The sequence below is a fragment of the Archocentrus centrarchus genome, chromosome 14 (genome assembly GCF_007364275.1).
Source record: "Archocentrus centrarchus isolate MPI-CPG fArcCen1 chromosome 14, fArcCen1, whole genome shotgun sequence".
NCBI lineage: Eukaryota > Metazoa > Chordata > Actinopteri > Cichliformes > Cichlidae > Archocentrus > Archocentrus centrarchus.
In genome coordinates, this window is record NC_044359.1 from 35,733,222 (window position 1) to 35,746,289 (window position 13,068).

General features: G+C 37.8%; 1 protein-coding gene across 1 annotated transcript in view; it reads right to left on the bottom strand.

Moving 5' to 3' along the window:
* opcml (opioid binding protein/cell adhesion molecule-like) overlaps positions 1 to 13,068 on the bottom strand; it is a 512,217-nt gene that overhangs the window by 446,701 nt on the left and 52,448 nt on the right. The window lies entirely within an intron of this gene.

Sequence of the window (13,068 nt, forward strand, 5' to 3'; positions counted from 1 at the left end):
GTCAGAATGAATGCAAATAAAGCAGATTGGACCGTCCACAACTTACGAAATATTTCTTTTTTATAGCCTGATGTATTTACAAATATTTTAATGCTTTCCTTGAGCTGGATTCTGCATACTGATTATCACATTTTAGGCACATTCCCCAAACCTCTTGTGTTCCATTATTCCTTTCCAGCTCTAAGCTGGTATTTCCAGTCAGACCCCTGCCAGAATTCTAGTGATAAAAGAGCAGAGCTGGAGATACTTGTACTCCACATTCACTTCCAAGTATTATTAGAAATGGTAGTTCACTGGTAGAATTTGCAGGGCTATCACCTGCAAATTCCCTCTGCAAAGTGACATCCTATGTTGTCTTGGGGTATCAAAAGGCACTTTAGCCAGACATGCTGAACCATAAAAAAATTAAAATCAATGTACAACTCAAGCCTTTTTTGATTGTCTCCACTTGCTATTTGTTTTTTGTTTTTGTTTTTTGCAGTGTATGTATTAATATTTGGATGAAGAAACAATTTTCAATCACTGTGAATGGTTTCTTCTCTAACTGAAGCCAACTAAATTTAATAGATGTAATGCCTCAAGTCACAGAGCTTTTATTGATTCCATGTGGAATGGCTTCCATTCTTCTCAAATATATATATATATATATATATATATATATATATATATATATATATATATATATATATATATATATATATATGGTATCTCATATGAGAAGCCCATCATTTACGTAGTGGAAAGAAATAGTAGTGGCTCGTATTGCTGGTTGTTTAAAACAATAGCATTCAACTGTCAGACTGAATTCTGTGTGAATGACTGCGTCCCTGGTGCCAACGCAGACATAGAGCTTATCAAATCCCAGCCATTATAAGACAACATTAACTGAGTTACTACTCTCCTCAGCACCATTCCCACTGGAGTCTGCATTCACTCATTCCATCATTAAAGATATAGGATCTTATTTCTCACTCTCGCTTCATTAGAGCAATTTGAGCATTTATTTTTTTACTGATGCAACTGTATATGGAACTCTGCAAAATCTGCTGTATGTCTAGTGAGGAGAATTGTGTCATAGCTTTGTAGTATATCAATAATTTTGTAGATTTAGTAGCACAAAAATTACATTAAAGCTGTCATTTCACACTCACACTGTCCGTGTTCAGGGAATACATTACTCTGCAGTGCACTCACTATTGCTAACCTGAGACATACATGAAGAATTGCACTGGAAAGCAAACCATCAAAACATGTTTAGCACACTGAGCTGAGACTCTTTCATAAGCCCTCTGCTCTCCTCAGGCTGTTTCTCAATATCCTTCATTCTCACCCTGCTTGGCCTGTCTGCTGCTTTTGACACAGTCTAACACTACCTGCAGTCTGGCACACAGGAAGAACTTGGCCACTGGGAAAGGCAGACAGGAGAAGCGCAGTTCATTTCATACTTGTATCCTAAGGAGCATATTTCTTTCAGCTTTCTTTACAGAATGCAAGGCTCAAACTATTGCACCAGTTCATAATGGTCTATTTCAGAATTCTACCTGCCGTTTAGTGTATTTCAGCAGCTTCTGGAAATAACTAACCAAATCTGTCATGGTGTCTCTCCCTCCATAATGCTGAAACATTTACCTTATCTCAAAACATCAGTCATACCAAGAAATGCCCCCCAAAGCAACATATGAGTGACAAAGCCCTCTGGTGGCCGCAGGAATTATGACTTATCTGCTGCAAACACAAGAAATGTTGTTTAGGAAGCCAGCTCTATGAAGAGTTTGACCGGAGACAGACTGCTCACAGTTAGCGCTGATTTCATTAATTTATTAAGTCACTGTTTGTACCCCTTTATGTACTAACAAATTATGCCAGCCTGCTCATGGGACACCCAAAACTACATGTGTCAGGCTGGACTGCAGTACATGACATATTCTGACATGGTAAACTGGTTAAATTTGCCATATAACACTCAAACACCCTACCAACCAAAGCAAAACCCCTGAGAATCACCAACACAACACCACTGACACCCTATCAACGCAATAACAACAAAAAACAGACAATAAAGCAACAAATCTTATCTTAGTTTCCTCAGTTCAGGCTTTTAAGTTATCCAACTTAATATGTTTACTGTTTACACTCGTTAACCCATAATGACAAAAAGAAGACATGTTTTTAGAAATTTGCTGTTAAAAATCAAAATGGACTGGTTCTCATATAGTGCTTTTCTACTCTACTTGAGCACTCAAAGTGATTTATACTACGTGCCTCATTCACCCAAACACTTTTTTCTATGTGTAAGTGCTTTCTATCTAACATTCACGCTCCAATGAACACATCGGAGAGCAACTCTGATTCAGTATCTTGCTCAAGGATACTTTGGCATGCAGACTGGAGCAGCTGGGGGTTGACTCACCAACCTTCTGATAAGTAGGAGACCTTCTCTTTGTCCTGAGCTACAGCCCCATTCCATTTACTAAGGTAACCAGAGCCTTTGTTTTGGTACTCCAAACTGAGGTTCATTGTATTCTGTTTGTTTGAATAATTGTTGACATGTGACTGCAATCTGATTGTAGTCCAAAGTGAATCAACTACAGATTTAGTAAGCTGGTCTTGGGTCAGGGAAGAGACCAAGGAGGTACTGTAACATAGCTTTAGAAATGTTCTGCGTGGATGGGAGAGCCTTCCAGAATTGCAGCCATCTCAGCAATCAGGACCTTATAGTAGAGTGGTTCCATCAAAGCCACTCTGAGTAAAAGACACGTTACAGCCTGCTTGAAGTGTGTTGAATGGCATTTAAAGGAAAATGATTCCTTGATTAGACAAAATGTGAACTTTTTGGTCAGAACTCCAAGTGCTATGTCTGAAACTCAGAACACTGCTTCAGATATCTGTGTACGTTTGCAAATCAAAGACTTCAGTTTGCAATTTGTAAAAAAATTTGCTAATTTTCTTTATTCTTTATTTGTCAGTGTAGCGATATGAGGGGAAAAGCCAATGTATTCAGCTTAAAACTGTATCTATTACAATGTGTGCAAACGGGGGTCTTACCAGCTTCAAAGTTATTGTATTGTTTCACATTATTAAAAGTATATTAGAATGTGTAAGGAAAAAAAAAGCTCACAATATTCTAAGCAATTAAATTTGATAAGTTTAAAAGAAAAAACCTACTGTATATTAATCAAGATTTTAAGTTTTAAATGACATATTTAAAGCTTTTATTTATTTCTTCTCTAATAATATTTTACCAAACTAGGTGGACTTCACAATGGAAAAATATGTTGTGAATTTTTATACCACAACTGTTAAATGCTGGGGAAAGGGGTTTCTCTGCATTTTCCAGCTCAATAGCACAATCTGAAATCACTTGTTTTGTTTGCTTTGTAAGGAATCACAGATTATTATGTTATCAAGAGTTACTTGCAGTGAAACATAAGACAAGCTTGCATTATAGTAACTAGTTAATTGCTTAAGCTGTTATTTGGATTTCATCATTTCTTTCGTTATCTGCATAAACCCAGCCAAGCAGGTAACACAACATTTTTCAGAGCTAACAGCAGCAGAGAATAAAAATGAATGAGTCAGAAAGAAAAACCCCAGAATCAAGCTAGCATCACTAGCTTTCTTGTTCATTTTGTTAATAATTATCTGTTCATTTGGTAGGCAGAAGCCCCAGTGGTAACTGAGAATCATTCATATGATATAAGGCCTGCGTATAGTTACTGTCAATGAATTGCATGATTGTGTGGGTATGCTTGCATACATGAGCTTGGCACAGGAGTTACCTTACACTCTGGCAAGGACTAATTAGTGGCTGTAATCTGCAGGCTCACTCTAGAATCTTGGCTCCAAGGGCACCTGGATCCCTGAGCACTAGTGTCCACCTGCCCAGCCGTCTGCCTCCCCACGACACACAGATGGTTTGGAACAGAACGTGCTTTTCCTTACTCACTTCTTCAGAATAAGTAGAAGTGTCACTCTACTGGGTGGACAAAGACCTGTACAACACATACATATGTCATAACCTTTTTCTTAAAACTTAATTTGTGGATTTTTTTTCTGAGTTTGTAAAGGCAGAAACTCTCTGAATATCCCTAAACAAAAAATCAAAGCTGTGTTGGAGTCCACTGATCCAGTGAAGTTCAATTAATGAGCAACACTGGCTCAGGGGGCTTTTCAGAATTATGTAAAGCTTTGAGCTGTGATTCACAGCATGTTTTCATATGCCTATAAGACTTAGGCAGTAAGGTCACAGTTTGTGTTGACATAAGGTCCTAAGACTTGACTTACATCAGTTTGTATCATTTGTATCAGTTTTTTTCACAGGGTAGCAAATATTATATGAGCATCTCTGTTCATTCTTTGATGACTGATTCACATGAATTCCCATGTAAACCTGCATGTTACACTACATAAAAATTTATACACATAACTATGTTACTCTATAAATGACCATCCATCCATCATTCATCTATCCAATTCAATTCACTTCTCTCTCTCTCTGTCTTGTGAATAGGTTGTTGAATACAGTTTTTTTAAATGGTATCTTTTCTCGAGTTCTTATTGCACAATCTTCAGTCACAATCTTGCACCTTGAATTCTGCACCTGACAAAGTTGAAAAACTCAAACTAATACTAAAGCTAATAAAAACGAAACTATAACTAAGCATTGAACAGAAAATAAAAATTAATTTAAAAAAATGAGCAAAACCACTCTGAAAACTAATTAGAACTTCATTAGAGAAAAAAGTTACAATGAAATGAAACTAAAGTATAATGTAAATTCCAGAACTATTACAATCTTGGTGTTGGGGAATTAATGCAAATATCAATAGTATTAATGCCAACATTGGTTTTGAAACTAGTGTGATTGATACTTCAGTTTCGGGATCTCTATGTTCATCAAAAAAGAAGTTGTAACTGTGCCATCACCACTCCTCTCATGCATTCACACTCTGCTCCTCCCCCTCTCCTGCTGTGCTATGTTTTGCTGTCATGTGGTCAAATGACAACAAAACATAGCACGATTTGTGAAAAATTGTGAAAGATTTTTGTGGTGTTAACCACACTGCTCTCCCTTACATAGGCTGCCTTTGATAAGCTCAAAGTATCAGTATCAGTACTTGGCATCAATTTTGCAGTAAAGTCCAGGTGAGGTTTTTTTCACTTATGTTCTGGCATTTCATACATCTGAGGTCTTCACAGGAAATAACATTTATTGGAATGGAACAGACCAGTTCTGTCTAATGTTTTTTTTAAAAGCATAACTCCTTGGACACCTTAGTTGATGCCAGCCACTCATAAACTGGAATGTATGCTGCCTCTGCAATATTTTTCCCTTTTGCAAATGCATCTACCAAGATATTGTTTCCATGAACACCGTGTGACAGCTCTGATTTCCCCGGAGTCATATTACATTTTGAAATTGGTTCAAAGTCCCAAGAGTAATACACTGCCAGTTTTCTTGTATTTTGAGCTCGACCTTACCCAGTAACTCCTAGTATGCACACACACACACACACACACACACACACACACACACACACACACACACACACATTATAGAATTAATTATAATTATATAATTAATTATCCGTCCTTCCATTTTCTTCTGCTTATCCAGGGCCACATCGTGGGGATAGCAGCTGAAGCAGAGAAACCCAGACCTCCCTCTCCCCAGCCACCTCCTCCAGCTTATCATGGAAAACAAGGAGCTTCCAGGCCAGCTGGGAGATATAATGTCTCCAGTGTGTCCTAGGCCTGCCCCAGGGCTTCCTTCTGGTTGGACATGCCTGGAACACCTCACTCAATATGCGTCCAGGAGTGATCCTTGTCAGATGCCTGAGCCACCTCAACTAGCTCCTTTCAATGTGGAGGAGTAGTGGCTCTACTCTGAGCCCCCCTGAGCCCCAATCTATCTGTCAATCGACTGCTCCCATCTCCCCTCACCTGTGAACAAAACCCCGGGACACTTAAACTCCTCCACCTGGGGCAGCAACTCATCCCTGACACGGAGTGGACACTTTACTCTTTTCCAGCTGAGGACCGTGGCCTCAGACTTAAACTTAGAGGTGCTGATTCTCATACCTGCCACTTCACACTCAGCTGCAACCCACTCCAGTGTGAGGTGGAGGCCACCACCTGAAGCCAACAGGACTGCATCATCTGCAAAAAGCAGAGATGAGATTTTGAAGCCACCAAAGCAGAAGCCTTCTGCCACTTGCCTGTGCCTAGAAATTCTCTCCACAAAATTATGAACAGGATCAGTGATGATGGGCAGCTCTGGCAGAGAGGTTGTTTGATTGTTGAGGTTTTTGCTATATTGATGTAGGGTCTTTACCTTATAATATAAATTGTCTTGAAGTGACTGTTTGTTATGATTTGGTGCTATATAAATGAAACAGAACCAATTAAATTGCATTACCTTCATTTTTGCTTGCATACTAGCATTTACTGGTACATAGCATACTTTATTGGAAGGCATTCACCTTTTTCATCATCATCTTTTTGCTTACACATTGACTGAGCATGCAGGCACTCTTTAAACTGCTAGTTTATAGGTCTGTGAGAACTCAGAAAAAATCCATGGCATAGGAGAAATACACTTTTTTCATCCTGAATCTGTTATTAGTTTATCAGTTTTGTCTTGATTTATTTGTTTAAAGTTTTGTTTATGATGTTTGTAATTTATTTAAAAATAAAGTAATGATGAAATTAGGATTGGATTAGTTAAACAGCACCCAGTGTTTTCAACACTTACTATAATTACACTTTTTGCCAAGATTTAAGTTGAGATTTTTATATTTATAGTCATTTTGTGTTCAACTGTCCTCAGCATCCTTCCATAATCTTACTAGCCTCAGCAATATTTTTCAAAACAGATAAAAGCCTTTTTTCTCTACATAAATTACTCCTTTAAAAGTTTCATCTCACACAACTCTGTAGAAAGATGATTGGCATCAATCCTCTCTAATGTGCCTCTTCAAAGAACATTTTTGACATATAGTACTTCCAGATGTGGTTTCAGTTCTCAGCAGAGAGCTTGGCTCAGTGCCACAAGTGTTTAAGACCTCAGCCAAATGGAGACTGCTCTCCCATGCCGAGTCTAAGATGAGTAATGAACTGACTTCCTGACAAGTGTGACAGCCCAGCTGTCTCCCTTCAGATACATCGGTTGCTCAGAAGAGCTCACCACACAAGACAAGGGCATCTGTCCCTCAGGAGGATAACACTGCATGCGTGGACTAAATATAGCCCCTTCGATCACAGTGTACACAATTGTGTACATCACTTTCTATAGTTATATTTTAAAGATTATGTAGGCGAGAAGAATTTTTTCCACCAAAGTTCCTGTATCATGACCAAAGGGGATACACTGTGTAATCTTGCTTCCCTTTAATAGGAGACAAAATTGTTCATCTTTTTATTGTCGATGATTACCTTCCAGACTGTTTTTAAAAAAAAAAAAATTACTATATTTCTGTGGGACTGAAACAGAAGTTATATAAGCTGCAGCAGACACAAACATATGACTGGGCTATTTGACAAATCCAAATATTTGGTATTTGGTTTTAGCTGCAGCTAGAGTACTGACGCGGACTAGAAAGAAAGAGCATATTTCTCCCATATTTGACAAAGCAGGCTGTACTTCCTGAGGAGGCTGCGGTCTTTAAACATTTGCAGGAAATTCCTGGAGATGTTTAATCAGTCCGTCATAGCGAGTGTCCTCTTTTACACCATGGTGTGCTGCACGTCCAGGAAGGACAAACTGATCTGGTGGGCCTTCAGGAGGACAGAGGAAGGGGAGCAGCAGCAGGCAACACAACATAAAGAAATACTTGTCTATTTTATTATTCATTTATTTATCCATTATTGTTTGTTTATTGTGGTTTCTGCTGTGTTTATGTACCTATGTTATCTGTAAAAGATGCTACTAGAACTTTAATTTCCCTGACAGAATCTTCCTAAAGGGATTAATAAAGTTTTATCTAATCTCATCTCATCTCATCTCATCTCTTCATTGGCTCCCTCTTAAATCTAGAATAGAATTTAAAATCCTTCTCCTCACATACGAGGTCTTGAATAATCAGGACCCATCTTATCTTAAAGACCCCATAGTATGGTATCAACCCAACAGAGCACTTCGCTCTCAGACTGCTGGCTTACTCGTGGTTCCTAGGATACTTAAGAGTAGAATGGGAGGCAGAGCCTTCAGCTTTCAGGCCCCTCTTCTGTGGAACCAGCTTCCAGCTTGGATTCAGGAGACAGACACTCTCTCTATTTTTAAGATTAGGCTTAAAACTTTCCTTTATGATCAAGCTTATAGTTAGGACTGGATCAGATGACCCTGAACCCTCCCTTAGTTATGCTGCTATAAACCTAGCACCTGTTCTGGTCTCAAAAAGAAAAGTAGGCATAATTTACTCTATTAATTTAAATTCTAATATTCATGCCTAAATAGTCTATATGGTCACGTGTGGTCTGCACTAAGTTTTGAATAACAGTTGTAAAAGACTTGTCAAAAGTCAAACTCTCTCCATTTTCTATAATCTCTGAGGTCATTCAGGGTGAAGTTTCTCACAAGAATGTAATGAATCAGAGTCTGCAGTAGCCCCAAGGCCTAAGAGAAGCCTCTGTCCTCTAATTTTAATAGTGGAGAGAGGCATGGCCTTGCATACACAACATTCCTACTCCAGCTTTAGATTGAAGGTAAAAGAGCCATGTTATTTATTTATTTAGACATACATTTGTAATTATAGATGTATAGAATGAGCATAAATGTCCTGATAGGATACAGCCTGGCAGTCGAAGGCTTTAATAAGTTTTTCTGCTTCAGACACCTGAGTCTCCTCAGTGCCCTTGTATGAATGAATCAGGAGCTTTTAATGTGAATCTCAACCCAGGATATCTTCTCCTTATCTGGTTTCACTTACCCCGTCATTAGCAATCAGGCTAAGCAGTCATTTGATGGTGGTTATAAACTCTACAAGTCAATCCAATCCAGTCCCATCAAAGAGGTGGAGCAGGCAGCACAGCAGCAAATTTTAAAGATGAAGAAAAAGCCCTAACATTAAAAAAATTAATTATACTACAGGTTAAAAGCGACACAGATGCTGCAGTCAAAGGAGCAGTTTGTGAATGCCTATGGCAGGAAAATTGCTGTCCTAACTTTAAATAAGGTCAACAAGTTCAAGGTTCAGGGTACAGTAATAGTGCTAGTTTAAGGGTAATGTTATTTAATATATGGCTTACACACTTGTTCAACCTTTTACATGAGTGTGGTGTTACAGAATGGCTACAATGACAAGCAGAAATCTAAAAATGTGTTGTGATTACTTGCAGTGCCTTTGAAATTTGTTTTACTTTATCTTTTACTTTTTTATACTACAAGGCTGACAATACAACTAACATTAATGAATGGCCAGAATATGTGAAGGGTTGTTACTTTCTCCCTACTACCTTGAAATTGAGGAAAAATTGAGGGGGCAATGTATAATACATTTTATTTATGTTATGTCTTTCTGCTGCTTTACAGCTGCTTGATATCAAATAATTTCAACAACAGAAACATAAAAAAACAGAAATAAGCAATCAGATTTTCAGAGAGCACATTTCCCCAGTCACCAACATTCACTGTTTTTTGGAACGTGACAGACTCTGAAATTGTAAGTTTGAGCTAACAATCTCAACACAGCTTTATTTTTGATAAAATCTGAATTCAGAACAGGACTGACAGATGAACTTAACTAGATCCACCTGAGCAAATGCCTCTTTTGTTGACTCCAAGTAGTTCCAGTCACCTAATTACATGTGGAAAAAGACTGAACACATTGCAGACACCTTTAAATAGTGTAAATAAACACAACCCCAATTCCAACCAATGGGTTGCTGTGTGAAATATAAAACAAAAGGCAACAAGAAGCATTCAGAGAGCACAAACCTCCACCAGGGCAGCTCACTATCTGGGCAGTATGTTAAGGGAACAGTATTATATTTTGGATACATGCATTTTGTTTTCTTTGTTCTTTGTAAACATAATTTAAGAAGTTTGCAGTGCAATAAAAACAAGTGCAAAGTGTGGGTATTTGTTATTAGTCCTGTTGAAACTCATTTTATTATACTTGACATTTTGAGTAAAATTATTATATTTTTATTTATGTGCACATACTGCATTTACCATTCATTTCATTGTTTAGTAACATTTGTTTAAATGTTTAGTAATAAATGTGAAAAAAGGTTAATTTTTTTTTCCAAAAAAGAACGTATTCAAGAAATTGTATTCAAATTATTTTGTATTTAAACAGTTAAACCCTGTTACTGTTATGTGCATAACAATATCATAGAATAAATGTTGCAATACAAACAAAGGCAGTAGAATTTTAAGCAGAGTTTTAAAGATAAACATTCTGTGAACTTTTGCCTTATTTGACCTTGAAGTAGAGGTCAGAGGTAATGAGAGTAATGAGATATTTAGAATCCCTATATACCTATATGCTGTCAGTACAAATAATGGCTGTAAAAAAAACAGATTTAAATAACTCTATATAGCACTAGTATCACTTTGATTTTCAGATCACTCTATTGACCTTGAAGGAGAAGTCAAAGGTCAAATGTGACATATTTCAAATCTTTATATGACACTTTCTATATATTGACAATACACACCACACTTGGAGGAATCAGTTAAAGTTTTAAGGCTTTTTGTCAATTTTCAACCAATAAATCGTTAAATTGACCTTGAAGATGTTGATGGATATAAGCCAAATTTTAATGGATTGTTAGCATAACCCCACTCTACACCCCTACAAGGTTTTACCCAAATTCATTCAAAACTTTTTTAGCTATCATGTTTACAGACAGAATGGCACGCGCGCACGTAAACACTACCAAAATGTAACCTCTTTGGTGGAGGTAATGATTCTCAAATCTCATGAATCAATATTTCATTCACAACACAGCAAAGAAAACATATCAAATGTTTAACCTGAGTCATTTTGCTTGATCATGAAAATATTAGCTTAGTTTGAATTTGGTGGCAGCAGCACATCTCAAAAATAAACAGCTTAGGTGAACTGGCAGCAGGTCAGAAATATAACAGCGTATAAAAATCACATGTGAGAAAGGAGGCTACGGTGGCCCTGAGAGGTCAAATGGACTGTAACTGAAGAAAACACCAGCAAATAGAAAAATGCAGCAAAAGCACAAAACACAAAGGAATCTGAATAAAACACAATAGAAGTAGAAGAAAGCAAAGTCTCACAAAACAGAAGTGTTTCTAGTGAGACGATAATGTGACGGAACAGCTGCAGAACTGAAACTAAAACACGTGACGGGTTCCACTGAGACACACTCAAAGGAAGCGGAGGATCCTTCAGTGTTGTGAGGGAGAAAAAGATGCAAAGTGATGTTTTAATCTCATGATTCATGTAATCCTACAGATACATGTTTGCCAGTAGCCGTTTACTGTTGACCTGTCACTTCTGCGGCTGTTCCATCACGTTATTGTCGCCCCAAAAACGCTTCTGCTGTGTTTCATGAATTTTCTTTTTTGTGTTATGTTTTTTTTGTGAGCTTTTGCTGCATTTCTCTGTTTGCTGATGCTTTCTTAAGTTGCAGTGCGCTTGACATCTCAGGGCCACCATAGCGGGGTGTCTCAGAATTAAACATGGGCAAGTTTACACCGTGTTTGCACAGGGTGGAACAATTCTGAAGATGTTCCTCAATGTATAATTCTGAATATCTCATTAGCTATAATACATAAAATCAAAAACATTTGACAAATCTGGCGATCTTACTGTGCACAAGGGACAAGATCAAAAATCAATATAAGGTGGCACTGCATTAAAAACAGGCTTGATTCTGTGATGGAAATCATTGCATGGGCTCAGGAACACTTCCAGAAATCACTGTCTGTGACCAAAGTTTGCCGTGCCATCCACAAATGCAGGTTAAAGCTCTTTCAAAGAAGAAGAAAGAAGAAGCCAAATGTGAAAATGATTCAGAAATGCCATCGTCTTCTCTAGGCCAAATCTCATTTAAAATGGACTGAGGCAAAGTGGAAATTAAATTTAAAATTCTTTTTGGGAAACATGGACATTATCAGCACTCAGTTCAAAAGCCTGCATGCCTGATGGTATGAGGAGCATTAGTGACTGTGGAATTGGCAGCTTGCACATCTGGAAAAGCACCTTTCACCAGTGCTGAAAGGTATATACAGGTTTAAGAGCAACATGTACGGAACAGCTTCATAGTAGAAGAGTCCAGCTGCTGAACTGGCCAGCCTGCAGTCCAGGCCCTTCACCGCCTGAAAACATTTGGGCAACCATGAAATAAAAAATACAGCAAAGATGACCCAGGACTGTTGAACAGCTATAATCCTACATCAGGCAAGAATGGGACACCATTCTTTTCCCAAAATTGAGCAACATGTGTCTTCACTTCCCAGATGTTTACGGACTGTTGCTAAAGGAATAGCGGATGGACACAGTGGTGAAAATGACCCTGTTCCCACTTTTTTGCGACATGTTGCGGCCATCAAATTCAAAATGAGTTCATTTTTTCTTAAAATGGTCCAGTTTATCAGTTTGCACATTTAATGTATTTTCTTTGTTCTTTCATGAATAAAATGTGGGATAATAAGACTGCATTGTGTTTTTAATTACATTTTACAGAGCGTGAAAGCTTTTTTTTTGGACACAAGCAGCTCTCGGCTATTTCTATTATTTTAACTAGTTCTCAGAAGTAATAAAGTTGGAGACTTGTGACGTAAACGGTAGAAGTACACTGTGTTCACAAAAAGAAGACAGGCCACTCCTGAATTATGCAGATAGTATCTTACAGCAACTTAAGACCTGCTTTTTAAGCCTATATTTGTTCACATAGCTCGATGCAAACAGCCATTGCTGATCGTCATGATGAAAGTATTCACATAATTACAAGCTAATGCACAAAGCAGTCATGGAGAAGAAGTCTGAACACTTGATCGCTTTTTTGAGACTCATCAGATTTTTGAGATTTATGCAATAGTAAATTCAGCACTTTGCACTTATCAGACATGGCAAATAAACTCATCCT